This window comes from Bidens hawaiensis, unplaced genomic scaffold (genome assembly GCF_021521415.1).
Source record: "Bidens hawaiensis isolate Kalapana, Puna unplaced genomic scaffold, B.hawaiensis_p1.1 tig00020521_1, whole genome shotgun sequence".
Taxonomy (NCBI): domain Eukaryota; kingdom Viridiplantae; phylum Streptophyta; class Magnoliopsida; order Asterales; family Asteraceae; genus Bidens; species Bidens hawaiensis.
This window is the reverse complement of record NW_027493138.1, coordinates 33,606-48,056: the sequence shown is the minus strand read 5'-3', so window position 1 is coordinate 48,056 and position 14,451 is coordinate 33,606. Positions and strand designations below refer to the sequence as shown.

Here is a 14,451-nt window from a genome sequence, read left to right as displayed (position 1 = left end):
TCATGATCAGCCTTGGACTTAGAATAAATAAGTATGTCGTCGATGAATACGACAACAAATTTATCCAAGTAAGGCTTGCAGATTCGATTCATCATGTCCATGAACGCGGCTGGCGCATTAGTAAGTCCGAATGGCATAACGGTGAACTCATAATGGCCATACCTTGTTCGAAAGGCGGTTTTCGGGATATCCTCGGATTGGACTTTGAGATGGTGATAGCCGGAACGAAGATTGATTTTAAAAAAGAAACTAGAACCTTGAAGTTGGTCAAAAATATCATCGATTCGAGGGAGTGGATAATGATTTTTTATTGTGACTTTGTTTAACGCATGATAATCGATACACATACGCATAGATCCATCCTTCTTCTTGACGAATAAGATTGGCGCTCCCCATAGTGATGAAGTTGGTCGAATGAAACTTTTCTCAAGCAGCTCATCGAGTTGTTTCTTTAATTCTTTCATCTCGGTCGGAGCAAGACGGTATGGTTCCTTTGCGATCGGAGCAGTACCGATAATAAGATCGATCCTAAACTCTACTTCACGATCGGGAGGAATTCCGAGAAGTTCATCAGAAAAGCCATCAGAAAAGTTGGAGATTACAGGTACGTCATTTATCTCCTTTGGCTTTGACTCTTCAGTGAAATAGGCCATGAATGCTAAGCATCCTTGATTTAAACATTTGTTAGCCCTAATCATGGAAATTATGCTAACTTGGACAGCGTCTTTGTCCCCTTAAATTTAAATGGTTCGTTTATCGGGGGCTTGAAGTTCAACGGTTTTGCTATTGCGGATGATACGAGCATGGTTATCGGATAACCAATCCATACCAAGTACAATATCATAACCAGCAAGTGCCATTGGTAAGAGTTGTATAGGCAGAATATAACCGGCTAAATGATTTTTTCCGTTTTCAAGGGCTTCGGAGATCTTAACGATTTCGCCACTAGCAGTCTCGACGCTTAGAGTTTTATTTAACTTTGTTAAAGGTTCGTTTAATATACTACAAAAGCTATAATCTATAAAACTTAAATTGGCACCCGAATTAAACAAAACTCTAGCATAGGTGACGTTGACTAGAAACGTACCGGTGATGGTTTCCGGCATTTCAGCGGCCTTTTTCGTGTCGAGTACGAAGACTCGTGCATTTCCTTTCTTGTTCTGGCCATTTCCACCCGCACCACCAGTCGCGGGTTTGTTCTTTGGGCATTCAAAGCTCAGATGCCCCATCTCCTTAAAGTTGTAACCCGTCATCTTCTTCTTCCAGCAGTCAGCAGCAGCATGGCCCGGTCTTTGACATGATTCACACACGGTTGTTGAGGCATGTCGGCATTGCCCTCGGTGACGTTTTCGGAATATCTTGCAGAATGGTGCATTCGAGTTAAACCCAGATCGACTTTGATTTGCGCCTTTGCCTTTGTAGTTGGCGCCTCCACTTGTTCTCCCTTGAGTTGTTGTCGTTGTAATATTCCTGTCCTCTTCCTTGTTACGGACCATTCCGCCCATCAAGTAACCAGCTAACTCCATCACAGAGTCAGCGGTTTGAGGTAAATGAGACCTCACCATATCGCGGATTTCTGGCGGCAGTCCCCAAATGTATCGTGTAACCTTGCTGGATTCAGGATTAACCAGCTAGGGAACCAAACGACAATATTCGTGAAACTTGGTGTTGTATTCTCGAAGATTCGTCCCCACGACCTTATGATTAAGAAATTTAGTTTGAATTTGGTCAGTTTCATGCATGGGACAAAACTTTGTCATTAACATTGCTTTGAACTCTTCCCAAGTCAGATTGTACATCACTTCTCTTCCTTTACTCATGATCATTGTATTCTACCACTCGAGTGCTTCTCCTTTGAACATAAGGGCAGAAGATTGAATCTTTTCTTTATCGGAACACTTTCTCGTTATAACGATTGTCTCCATTTCTTCAAGCCACCTCACAGTTGTAATGGCTCCTTTGTCACCATGGAACTCTTTCGGTCCATAATATTTGAAATCCTTAAATGAACACCATCCAATCTTGAGTTTCTTTAATTCTTGTCTAACTCCTCCATCAACATTCGATTCGTGAACACTCTCTTCGACATGGGAGGGTTTCGGTCGAGATTTTACGGATTTTCGGGAAGGATTAACGGAATGAGAATGTTTTGAGTTTTTCGATTGGGACCTAGCCATAGATTCTTCTCTAACCGCATCCTTAATCATCTTTTGTATTTGACTCATATATTTTTCGGGGATCGGTTCATCTTGTTTATTCACGGGGTCTTTCTCCTTTTCTTTTCTTATTTCTTTCTCTTTTCGAGCATTCTCATTGTTGTTACTTTGTTCAGACATTATCTTTTTCTTTATCAATATGTCTTTTTATATCTGAAATTTTTAACAACTTGTCCTTATTAAACATATATCTTTATTTCACATTAATATATATATCACAAAGGATATATATATTTATTTTACAACACTCATATATATATATATATATATATATATATATATATATTGATTATCCTATCTTTATTTCAAGAACATCTCAACGTTCTTGTTACACACATATATCACATAACACATAAGATTATATTACACACATAACTTCCACATTGCATCCTTCTCCATCATCTTCAATCTTTCATGAACTTCTTTACCACCTTCGTCAACTTGTTGCATTTTCGAAGAAGCGTCTCTCCCATCTTCTTCTTTTTCTTTCCTTCAACGGCCATCTTTTTCCTCCAATCGTCCGACTCATGTAAAGCGCGGTCCAAGTGTTCCTCGTATGAATGCGGAATTTCGTGTCCAAGTGTTCCTCGTATGACTGCGGAATTTCGTTGGGGTATCCATATCTCGGAGGTGGGTCGCGGTAACCCATTGTCACCATTTCATAATGATTCCTTGGTTCGGGATACGGAGATGCTGTCACGTCGGATGAGTAGTGGAAGAAAGCTTCAGTAGCTTCATTCTGTTCTCGGATTTCGTTTTCTTGCTCTTCTTCCGTTGGGATCACGCCTTGAAATGGTGGGAAACTTGATGTAGCTTGGTTCTTGAGTTTCTCGAGATATTGGACATATGGATCAGCCGAACCGTAGCTTGGGTTTTGGGAAGTGAGTGATTCCTCCATCGGGGTTGACATCTCGTTGGGATTATCGGGATACTCTTCTTACGGTTCTTCCTCATATTCTTCTTCTGGGTCCTCCTCTTCCTCGGGGTCTTCCTCCTTTGGTTCTTCTTCCTCATCTTCCATGAGCTGAACGGTCTCCTTCACAATTGGTGGCATTTTGAAACTTTCATAGGGCATCATCACCCGCATTTTGGATTTGCAGGACGGCCCTTCACCTTTGTTTGGTTGGGAGTTAACTTCATTGAATGCGGAGCTTCCGGTATGCCATCTTCGTTGGTCGGAGTGGCATTGCATCCAGTCGGATGATGGGGATCTTGGTTCCTCTTTAATGGGTAGACTGGAAAGGAAGGCATCGGATGGGTGAGGATTTGGTGGTAAATATGTTGGACTTCTTGATGAGTAGTAGGGTGGTAAGTCCGATGGTTGATATGTGGGGATCTCCGATGGATGGTACGTCAGAACTTCAGAGGGATGGTACATGGGTATTGTTGGTGGATGGTAGCTTGAGTGCCTCGGTGGTTCACTTCTTTGCTTTGGTGGACTATCGGGAACATTTATTGGGTAGTGCTTGCTTCCGGGGTAGTATACAGGTTTGGTTAGGTCATGTTCCACATCTTGGTCAAAGTATGCCTTATAGTAACCTTCACTCATATAATACTCGGGGAAAGGTTCAGCGATTCCAGCTTCTTTAGCCTTGTGCACAATGTTTGCCATCATATTCTTGAAAGACATCTAATAATTTTGGGTGGTTTAGAATGAAGAGGGAAAGAAAAGGTTTACCAGCCTATCTTATCGCTATTGCAAATATACAATTAATTCCTATACTTGGATCGAAGCTTAGGTATTATTTTGTAATACATAATTCGCTAAGATCGATGGCTCTGATACCAACACCTGTCACACCCCAAACCACGGCCTAGGCGTATGACATATATGTTGGTACCACAATTGTAATTAAATCAGAGTTACGTTTGAAAGCGAAAGACTTTATAAACTTGTGGATCAAAATGTAATATTTACATATACAAAAGACGGGATGTAAAAGATTCCCGTTTAAGTTAAAAGATTACTTGTTTTTATAATTACAAAACCACCATTCATTTTAATAATAATTTAAACAAAAGATGCGATCCATTGGATTTAAGAACTTCGTTCCTACAAGCGCTAGTTTTGGTCACCTGCAAATGTAAGAAAATACGTCAGCAACGAATGCTGGTGAATATGCTGACGCTAAAAATATTTTCTTTACTTAATTACACTTCGAGACTACGTAGGCCTCGGCCCAACGTGGCTTAGGAATAATCAAGTTAAAACAACACAATTTATAAACTCAAGTCTCTATACTCGACTAGTTGAGTGTCTATACGTATACACAAGGTCATACTCCCCGCAGGCGAGCGTAATTGTGACCAGGTGTGGTGTGCCCACCACATATGAAAGGATACAGACAAACGTACACTATAGTCTGAGGCCAGTATTTATACCCTTGTTTATAAATGTTTCAGAGACACTTAGTCTCATGTAAAGTTTTTCATATAACACGTTGACTCGTTTGAAAACAAGTTTGTAAATCTTTGAGGCGTATTCACCTTTTTCAATTTGGATCGGCTTCAGCACCGTCCGAGGGTCTTTCTCGTTGCTATCTCGCACCTATAGTACGAGTATAACCAATTGTTAGTCGGATATACAATCCGGCTTAAGACCTTTAGTCTTATTTTATAAACTTTACCTCGATGAACCTTTAGTTCAAATCTCTTTTACTTAAAAACCTTTAGTTTAAAGGTAATTTATAAACCTTTGGTTTATTTAAAAAAACCCTACGTTTCTTCTTCTCTAAGAAACGTATTCTTTTTCTTTATTATTTAAGAATAATTATTTATTACTTAAATAATATTTTTATAACAAAGAATATATACTTACACACACACACACACACATATATATATATATATATATATATATATATATATTTATCAATATTCATATTCTTATCTTTTGTTCTTTTCTTTGTTATGTTTTCTTTTCTTTTATCGAGGTATCAAGTATAACCTCGACTTAAGGTTTAAGCCTTTTATAATATTTTATTATTATATTCATTGGCTTTACGCCAACCTTTATAGGCTTATGGAAACCCTAATGATTCGAGCAGCACTCCAACTCCGCGTGGTCTCCTTGGCCTTCTTGATCAATACTTCCCCTCTAGTCACTTTCCTTTTAGTACGCCAAACGATAAACACCAAACTTCAACCCTTGTCGACACGCAATTCAAGACTCATCGCATGATATTGGAAAGTAACAAACTCCTTCTTGGTTGATATGTGGGTGGAGGGTGCCACGAACTTTGAGGAAACGAACACGTAGATCGAGGAAATCGGGCACGCTTTTCGACGTGGATCGTTAATATGATAGTAGACTTCTAGAGAGATGTTAGAGAGAGAGAGTTGTGTGAGTTTTGAGGTGTGAATGAACTGAACCCGTGGCCTTCTATTTATAGGCAAATTTTGGAGCCCCTCGCAGTACGCGATGGCTTCCTTGGCCAGCCCGTCGCGTACCGCGACGTAGGCTTGGACAGTCACCACGTATACCTGCCACGTGGCGACACGTGGCAGGCGTTGTGCCGTGTGGAGACACGTGGCGGACATGTTGCCACGTGGCGACACATTGTGCCACCGTCTGCCACGTGTCACACTATGTCAGACCACGTCATCGCGATACGCGATGACGTTGGTTCAACAGCAATAGCGTATCGCTATTGACTTCTTCCAGAAGCTTTTGACCAAGCCCTTCGCGATACGCGATGGCTTGTCCTTTTGTCCCGTCGCGTATCGCGATAGGACAAGAAAACAGAATTTTCATTTTAGACCTTGGAGTTTGGAAATTGGCAGATTTGATCCCTAAACTTTGGAAAGTTATTAATTTGAACTCGAAATTTTCTCGATGTTACATCCTGCAAGAGTCAGAAGGAGGGGAAATAACCGCTGGATAATAGACTAGAGCTTAGGGTAACGGTCCAAGGAAAAGATTCCTCCGGGACCCTATATATGTAACATACTCTTTTTGTAATATGGGCGTGATATTGACTCTTTTACTTATAAACGTGTAAATTAGGGTTGTGTATCATCTTAAATGGGTCGAGTGAGTATAAGATGCGTTTAGTTGGTGTATTAGAATGATGTAAACTATTGATAAGCTTTTTGAAAATTTTCTTTTTCTTTTCGTAAAATTTTGATTCTTTTTGTGATTTTTGTTTCTTTTCAAATATGCATTTCTTCTCTTAAGAGACTCTGTTATCTCATTGTGTTAATAAATTTAGATATCATTATTCTCTACACAAAATATCCAGAAATTCATCTCGATTTTGAAGTTAATTAGTAAGATATTTAAGATTAAATAGTTAAGCGATAGTCAATATAGGTGTATCTTACCACAATTGCCGATGAAAGAGAGGGAATTGAATTAGCAAACACAAATAGTAAGTGTGATTAAGAGAAGTACCTCCCGCATCCCAAATACCTGTTAAATCGTTTGAAATCCATTAATAATAGAGGTTAAAAGTATTTTTTCTGCGACCCTAATCAAGTTAAAGCTAAAAACAACCCTAGATTATTCTGTTGGATTTAATAGTCGGTTCGGGTCAAGTCAACGTGACCGACCCGAATATGACCCGGTATGAGTTACACCGGGGATAACGAAACACAAAACCCACTTAAATGTTATTTGGGCCCGACACAATCAAATAGATGGACCGGAAAATAGATTAGGCTTTGAACTTGTAATTGGGCTTTAAGCCCAATAGATTAATTGATTAAACCCTAAAGTGTTTTCTATATATAGTATACTATATATACATAATAATCAATCTAATCCAAGCACAAGGGAAAAACCCTAAATCACCATTATTTCCGGCAGCCGCCACCTCCGGGCCACCGGACCTCCGGCCGCCGTCCAATCATCACCACAGCCGCCCCTTACACTACCGAAGAGCTGTTGGTGCCTCCCTTTAGTTCAGCCGCAAGTCGCAGCTCATCTCCGGCGATTGTTGTGCGATTCCGGCGAAATGCGTTTTTCCGGCGAACTCATTTCCAGCCATCTGAGCTTTCCGGCAGCCTCTATTGTTGTTACACCTTCATCACCGAGCTGCTACAGTTGTTCCATACCACCACTGCAGCCCTTAATCACCATAACAACGACCACCTGAGCGCCGCTGCCGTCAGCGCACCGCCGCCGCCGCTCCAGCTGTCCGTTGTTATCGTTTTGCTGCTACTGTTGGTTAACATCTCAGCCCGGAATAGCTCGGATCCCGTTTGGTTGTGTCGTTTCGTCTAGCACGTTTTCGTTAGCCTTCGGTGTCTTCCCGGTTTCGATAACCGAGGTATATCGACAAACTAATCTATGGTTGTTTATTATTTACGTTTAATCGTACTCGTACATAGTTGTAATCGGATCGGGGTTTAACTCTTAATAGAAGAAACGATCAAGCACGAGCAACCAAACGAACAAGGTTTTCTTATTTTTTTTTATTTGTTTGTTAAGAAACTGAGTGTGTTCATGTTTGTTAATATAAACGAACTGCTCACGAACACAAACGAAAAAACATAATTGAACATATACTAACAAACATAACCAAGGGAACACCAATAAAAATTAAACGTGAACAACAATTTGTCAGTCCTAAAATTCTAATAGAAGTAGACTAAACTGTAGTGGATCCAATAGATTAACTAGGTATATAAACAAAGTTAAACACACATAACTAACGAACATAAATGAACACAAACAAACGAACAAAAACGAGCGTAAATGCACTGCATAAACAAATGCTCATGAATATAAATTCGACACGTGTGGTCATGTTCATTTGTTTAACTAAATGAACCAAAAATCTTGTTCATGTTCATTCGTTTATTATACAAACGAACGTAAACGAGATTGCTGCCAAACAGTGCACTAAACATTGGTTCATTTACATATCTAAATGGTGCAACAAGATGTGAAGCCGAAATAGGTCAATTGAACCACTTGTCTTTTATTTTATTTTTTGTCAAATTGGGGCGGCTTGTTCATTTAACTATTTTTAAAATTTTGACATGTTGGACCTAAACATAACCCATTTTATGATTACGAGTTAACATCTACATCACCAACTAATGCATTAAATTTGACCGAAAGAGGCTAATGAAGTAGGAGCAAGTGAGCAACTGCTTACATTTTGTTGATGGAGATGGCTTTAATTAAAGAATACAAGTCAGGCCATTTGACTCATTTAAAGGGAAACAAGGAAACCAAAAACTATAGTCTATAGACCTTTTGCCAAATTTTCTTGCAGTTTAAGGAGTCATAAGAAAACAAGCCATGCTTTGGTTTGGATGTCATATGATTATTATGAACAAACCTTTTTTATGTTTCTTTCTTTAAACAGCCAAATCATGGAAATGAAATGCGCATCATGTTCTTCATGATCTTGCAATGTCAGAATTCTGTTACCAATCTATTTAGAGTTGTATATATAATATTTATTGGAGCCATTCTATCATATAATATGGATGTTTTGTTATTTTTTAATTATGCAAAAACAATTTTGCAAAAACAAACTTGTTTTTTTTAAATTAAATCTAAAGGATGAGTTTTAAAAGTAAAAAAGAATTCATCACGATAAAACAAGGCATGTAAACTTGTGTATACATTCGGCAAAATTCCTAGGTGCTTTTTTATAACATTGAAAAAAAAAACCATTCAAGAAATCAGTTGTTAAAATAGTTGAGATGAGACACTTAAAGACTTCAATTTAAAAAGGGAGGTTTTGGATTCAAGTCTCATTTATGACGGAAAAAAAAAATAGAGGGTTCTGGGTTGAGTCAAATGTTTTCTCATTTATGGACTATGGTGGGTTTCCTATTGAGATTGGAATGGAGATGATCGGGTGACGGGTAAATTAGTTGCCATTAGTGATCCAGATGACCATTCAAAACAAAAATTAAGAAAGCAAATACTAATCAATAATCATATTTTAATGTTCATATCATCAATTTATGTGATGAAATTCTCAAACTATGTGAGACATAATTTAACCACACAAACTAACGATTGGAAGTAACTATAAATATTCATCAATTGATGATAAAAGAAAAAAAATAGAAAAAAATATTTTTTTTATTTAAAATCAACACCGAGTCAAACCAACTAAGTCAACACATGTGAAGAATTGTTTCTACCCAACAATCCAAAATCTCAATCGACAAGGTTTAGACTTTAGACCAATCCTCTTGAAACCGACACATTCTAGCTCTAGGTGGCCTTAGAACATAGCGAAATCCATCCCTACTAAATGAGTCGTCGTGATGGTTAAATAGTCAAGATATATAGCTTATGTGTGACGGTGGTGGTACGCAGTGGCGAAGCTTGGACTGAGGCACCGGGGGGAGGGGGGCGAGCTCAAAATGTATACAAAATTTCACAAACGAGTGGGGCTGGCTCAAATTTTCGGCCGAAAAAGGATAAACTTACACTACGTATAAAAATTTTCGGTTGAAAACGGGTAAACTTACACCACTGCGCAAAAAAAAAGAGGGGGTCGGGGCCACCCGGGCCTCAATGAAGCTTCGCCCTTGGTGGTACGTACCATGTAATATTGATAGCATCATAGTATTGACTTAAATAAAGGCAGGCGTCAGGACCATCAATGGCCAAATCTTCGATATGAGGTTTCCTTGATACATGCACACACGATACAGTCTAATCAAGTTTCTCCATTCTTCATACTCTCTACTTTCCAATCATGTCCATATCATCAAGATCTCGACCAATCATTCAACATTCTACATATCTCCTTCAAAACAACTACAAACAACCAATTAAGTGGAGGCACATGTCTCTTAGATGGGAGGTCCCAAGTTCAAACATAGGCAAAAGGAGTAATTTAGGATTATTGGTATAAAATAGCATGACTGTTCGAAAAAAAAGAGTATCAAAATCAAAGAAATATGTAATTTAAATCAGGTTAAAATGTGTATAATTAGATGTGAAATTCATATATAAATTTGAGCATATAAGAAATCCAAATAAATATTGCAGGCATGTGATCAAGTGGAGTAGACCCATGGTTATAAGGAGTTAATCTAGTGATCACACTCATATATCAATTCGCTAGAATCTGAATTAGTTAGGCATAGTGAGGATGCGCTTGCCTTGAAATGAGTTTTCATGTTATTCCAAAGAGGGGACATTGAACTAGATCCAAGTATACTTATGTTTAGAGTAATTGAGACCGAGTGTTTTTATAAAGAAATGTTCAAAATAAACAACTACCTATCATCTGCAAGACGCAAGAATCATCAGGTACATAAGTTTTTACATTAGTTATAGTTTGTTTTGTTTACGGTTTTGTACTAATATAAGAACGAGAGTATCATTATTGTTATTTTATTATTAATTTTAATTTAAAAGAAAAGTGAACAACTTCCTACCATTAACTAGATAGTATCAGACATAAATCATTTTTTAGAATTTATATTATAAGACACCTCACAACAAAACTTCAAAAAGAATATCATTAGATTTTAGATCAATTGGGTAGGGTGAACAATCCAGTGTCAAGCCTGGTCAACATTACACTCCTAATAATTCCTTTTAAGGAACAATGATGTTAAATGTTATCTTTTACTAAGGATCTGTTACACCAAAATGGCATACATTTAGGATTTAATATCATTTCTGAAAACTTGAAAAGGACGATATAATTTGTTCATCACATATTATTTCATTTCTTGACAACTTCAAAGCTCATAAGAAGATCAAGACATAATCTTGATTCATGTTCTGAACTTTAAGTACTAGACGGTCCAAGTCTTCGATGACACCAACAACGCATTAACAATAGTTAATAAATCCATGTTACTAGTATTCTGAAGCATAAAGTAATCTTGCACCAAACAACAAAATAAGACAAGGTTTCATGCTTTTTCTTGAAGTAAAAACATACCCATGAGAATCAATCTTGTGTAGAAAACCTAAGGAACTAATGACAGAAAGTAAAGAGCCAAGGATGACTTCCCTTATGAACCAACAACCAAGCCCAGTTAGTTGTTATTCATCAAGTGAAACATGTGGTGGGTCCCATCGCCTATGTTCGAGCCGTGAACGTGTGCATTGGAATCGTAGATGGAGAACTTGAGTTCTTGCTGGTGGAAAAAGTTGTCCTCATTAGAGACGGTTGTGATATCCGAGCATGTACCGCCGGGTCCCAAGTGGTTATCTTGTTGCTTACGAGGCTGGGTTTGTTGAATCTTTTTTGTGTTTAGAAAGCGGCCACCGGGTCCTCTAGCCCTCTTCAGTGCATGACAATGCCTTGATTCATGGAGATAAGGCCGTCCATGTTTTTGCAAACGAAAGGGTTAATTCGGTCCCACTCAGTTGCATAGAAAAGTAACCAAAATTCGGTCCAACTTTTATTTATAAAAGTAGCTTTTTTGGCCCAGAAAACTTCATTAAACTAAAATGAAAAAGATTTCATAACTTGAGAAATCAATAGCTTAGATACTGGTTATCAATCAATTAATCAATCATGCCTAGTAAAATCCCACCGACAGCAAAGCTATAAGTAGGGTCTGGGGAGGGTGGGATGTAGGCACACCGTACCTCTATCCAAAGGAATAAAGAGGTGGCTTTCAGAGAGACCCTCGGCTCTAAGTACATGTGTATGAAGCAAAATAAAGGAAATCAAAGTTTAACAGTTATATAAAAACTACTACTAATTAAAATAATATTAATAATAAGATCACAGTTTAACAGCTATATAAAATCTAATAATAATTATAATAATAATAATAATAATAATATATGTAAGGGAAATACCATTATGGTATGTGACCTAAATAAGTTAAGTCTAAGCCCTAAGGTATTCAAATCTCTCTAAATATCCTTAACTTTAATTCTACTTCTCCACAAATTCCTATCCTCAACCATGTCCTCGGAGAGGTTTAGGTCTATCAAATCATGCATAATCCTCTCATCCCAAGTCAATTTCGGTCGTCCTCTACCCCTCCTCCCCTCTATAGTAATGTTTTCTACGGATCTAACAGGATACTGATTTCTTTCCTGTTGTCAAAGTTAAGATTGCTTTTTAAATATAAAGTATAAACTGGGCCAAAGTTGAATTATGTTTTAATCCAAATTTATGAAAGAACTAAAACTCAAGTAGTTTGTATGAGAAAGTGACATTTTATCTTTTTAGGGACTACAAGCAAACTCTAAAATCGGGGCCTTCTGTAACATATATTTAGACCAAGCTGGTTTATATTTTTAAGAAAGTAAAAGCTGGTTTAAACTTGTAAGCAGTTTGGAAAAAAAAAACTAGTAAAAGCTAAAAACCTTTCGTGGTTTCGAAAGCTTGTTTTGTGCCTCGAGTTTCGCACGATATTGTCTCCTTCGAAGAATTGCATTATACTGCTTTGCATTCACATATATGGGCTCATCCTGCGCAAAATCAAGAGGAAGTGGGACCCGTGTAGAGCTTATGTTCATTCCTTGAAACTGAGGAACCTGATAATGTATAAACAGTAGGAACATATCTTAAGTATGTGGCATTATTAACCGGAAACAATAAGAATCTTTGAAGCGTTTAGAAACTTGTAGAATTAGCATAAAGAAAGTTAACGCAACTTTAATAAAAAAGGAAGAACAGAGAACATCATTACATCAATGATCGCATATAATCCAAAATATTTAAAAACCATTTGAATATCACTTCAGTTCAAGATTATTGTAAAAATCCGTTTTCTTCCCATTTCAATTAAGGGGGTGTTTGGGATTCCTTATTTTGGCTCCTTATTATAACTTTTCATTAAGTTAATAAGTTACAAATGTGTAACTTATGAAACTTTTCCTCTCATAATATAAGCAATCTCAAACACCTTACTTTTCAAAAAGTTTATAAGTTATAAGTTGGTGAAAATAAGCAAATCTCAAACACCCCCTAAATGAGATCTACTTTTACATTAAGTGGGACCCACATAACAAAACGTCTACGTAAAAATGAATATGAATAATGCCTATATATCTTAATATATGATCCAATCTAGTTAGATATGCTGATTAAGAAAGCAAATGAACACCTTATGCAAGAAGAAAAGACAGCAGAGTGAAGGTTTAGTAATGTGCTCACCATAGTTTGTGACATGTGACCGTAAGATGCAACCAACCCACCATAGTATGGAACTGGAACATAAGCCTGAAATGATATTGTGAATGGGTCGACTTTGGTTATGTTTTCTCAACATGTGAATAACAATAATAACATAATCAGGCCGTTCAAAAATCACTTAAAGCATGTTATCAATGCATATTATCATTAAAATATATAACATCTGAACCCATAGTAGACACTCAATAACTATAGACAGTTCAAACTTAGTTTCTCGCCTATGTCACGAGTACTTTAGTCGAAAGTACACATACTTCAGCTTCAATGGTAATATTTTAATACACACCCATCCAATAACATAGTTGCAGCTTGATGACATAGGCGAGTTCACATTCCAGACAGAATAGTTTAACTGCTGAACTTGCTTGGATGACCCGCTAATATATTCTTTTCTCGTACCCAAACCCAAACCCGCTAAACGCGGTGAAATTGAACCGGGTAAAGCTCCGGCAAGTTGTTCGGTGGTGGAAGCTTCGTGTAGTTTAGAATCGGTTTATGAATTTGAGGAGAATTAGAGATGAAGATGAAGAAAATGAAGAAGATGAAGTTAGGAATAATAATTTGAATGGACCAGACAAGAAACATAAAAAAACCATCTGTAGAGACTGTTTTTTAAAAAATGATTTAACGTTAAAATATGGACGGAAACCCCGAGATTTTTAAAAATCCCGTCGGAAATGTCAGATTCTTTCCAAGTTTCAACTTTTGATTGGTTGAAAAATCTTGTCGTTTATATTACCAAAGTGTCGGCTCAGTACATATTTAATGGGTTATTTTGGGAATCTGAACATATTTAGGATTATTTTTTTTGGGTCATTTTGAGAATTTTCCCAATTTTTAATTTATTATGTTAACTTTTAAAACTATTTTAAGGAAACCCATCAAGTTATTCTACAAAGGGTAGCAAAAATGAGAAGTGTGAGAAGCCATAAATAATTGACATGTGTCAAGTGTGGACTAAAAGGAAAAGGGTATAGAGGTAATTGTACATATTTTCTCTCTCCACATGCATGGCACATGTTAATACCCCCCATCATTTTAGAACGTCTATAACTTTTCATATGATATTTTTTTTTAAAAAAAAATTCATTATAATAACAAGCGTTTTTTTATCTTTAATATGAGTATGATTTTTGTTA

The 14,451-nt window shown here is 37.2% G+C and overlaps 1 long non-coding RNA gene across 1 annotated transcript in view; it reads right to left on the bottom strand.

Moving 5' to 3' along the window:
* LOC143560995 (uncharacterized) overlaps positions 1–13,397 on the bottom strand; it is a 43,949-nt gene extending 30,552 nt beyond the window's left edge. Inside the window, exons 1-2 of the long non-coding RNA XR_013140218.1 lie at positions 13,274–13,397; positions 12,481–12,651 (exon numbers count right to left, since the gene is read on the bottom strand). This is a non-coding gene — a long non-coding RNA (uncharacterized LOC143560995). The remainder of the gene's footprint in view (positions 1–12,480; positions 12,652–13,273) is intronic.
* Between the last annotated feature and the right edge of the window lie 1,054 nt (positions 13,398–14,451).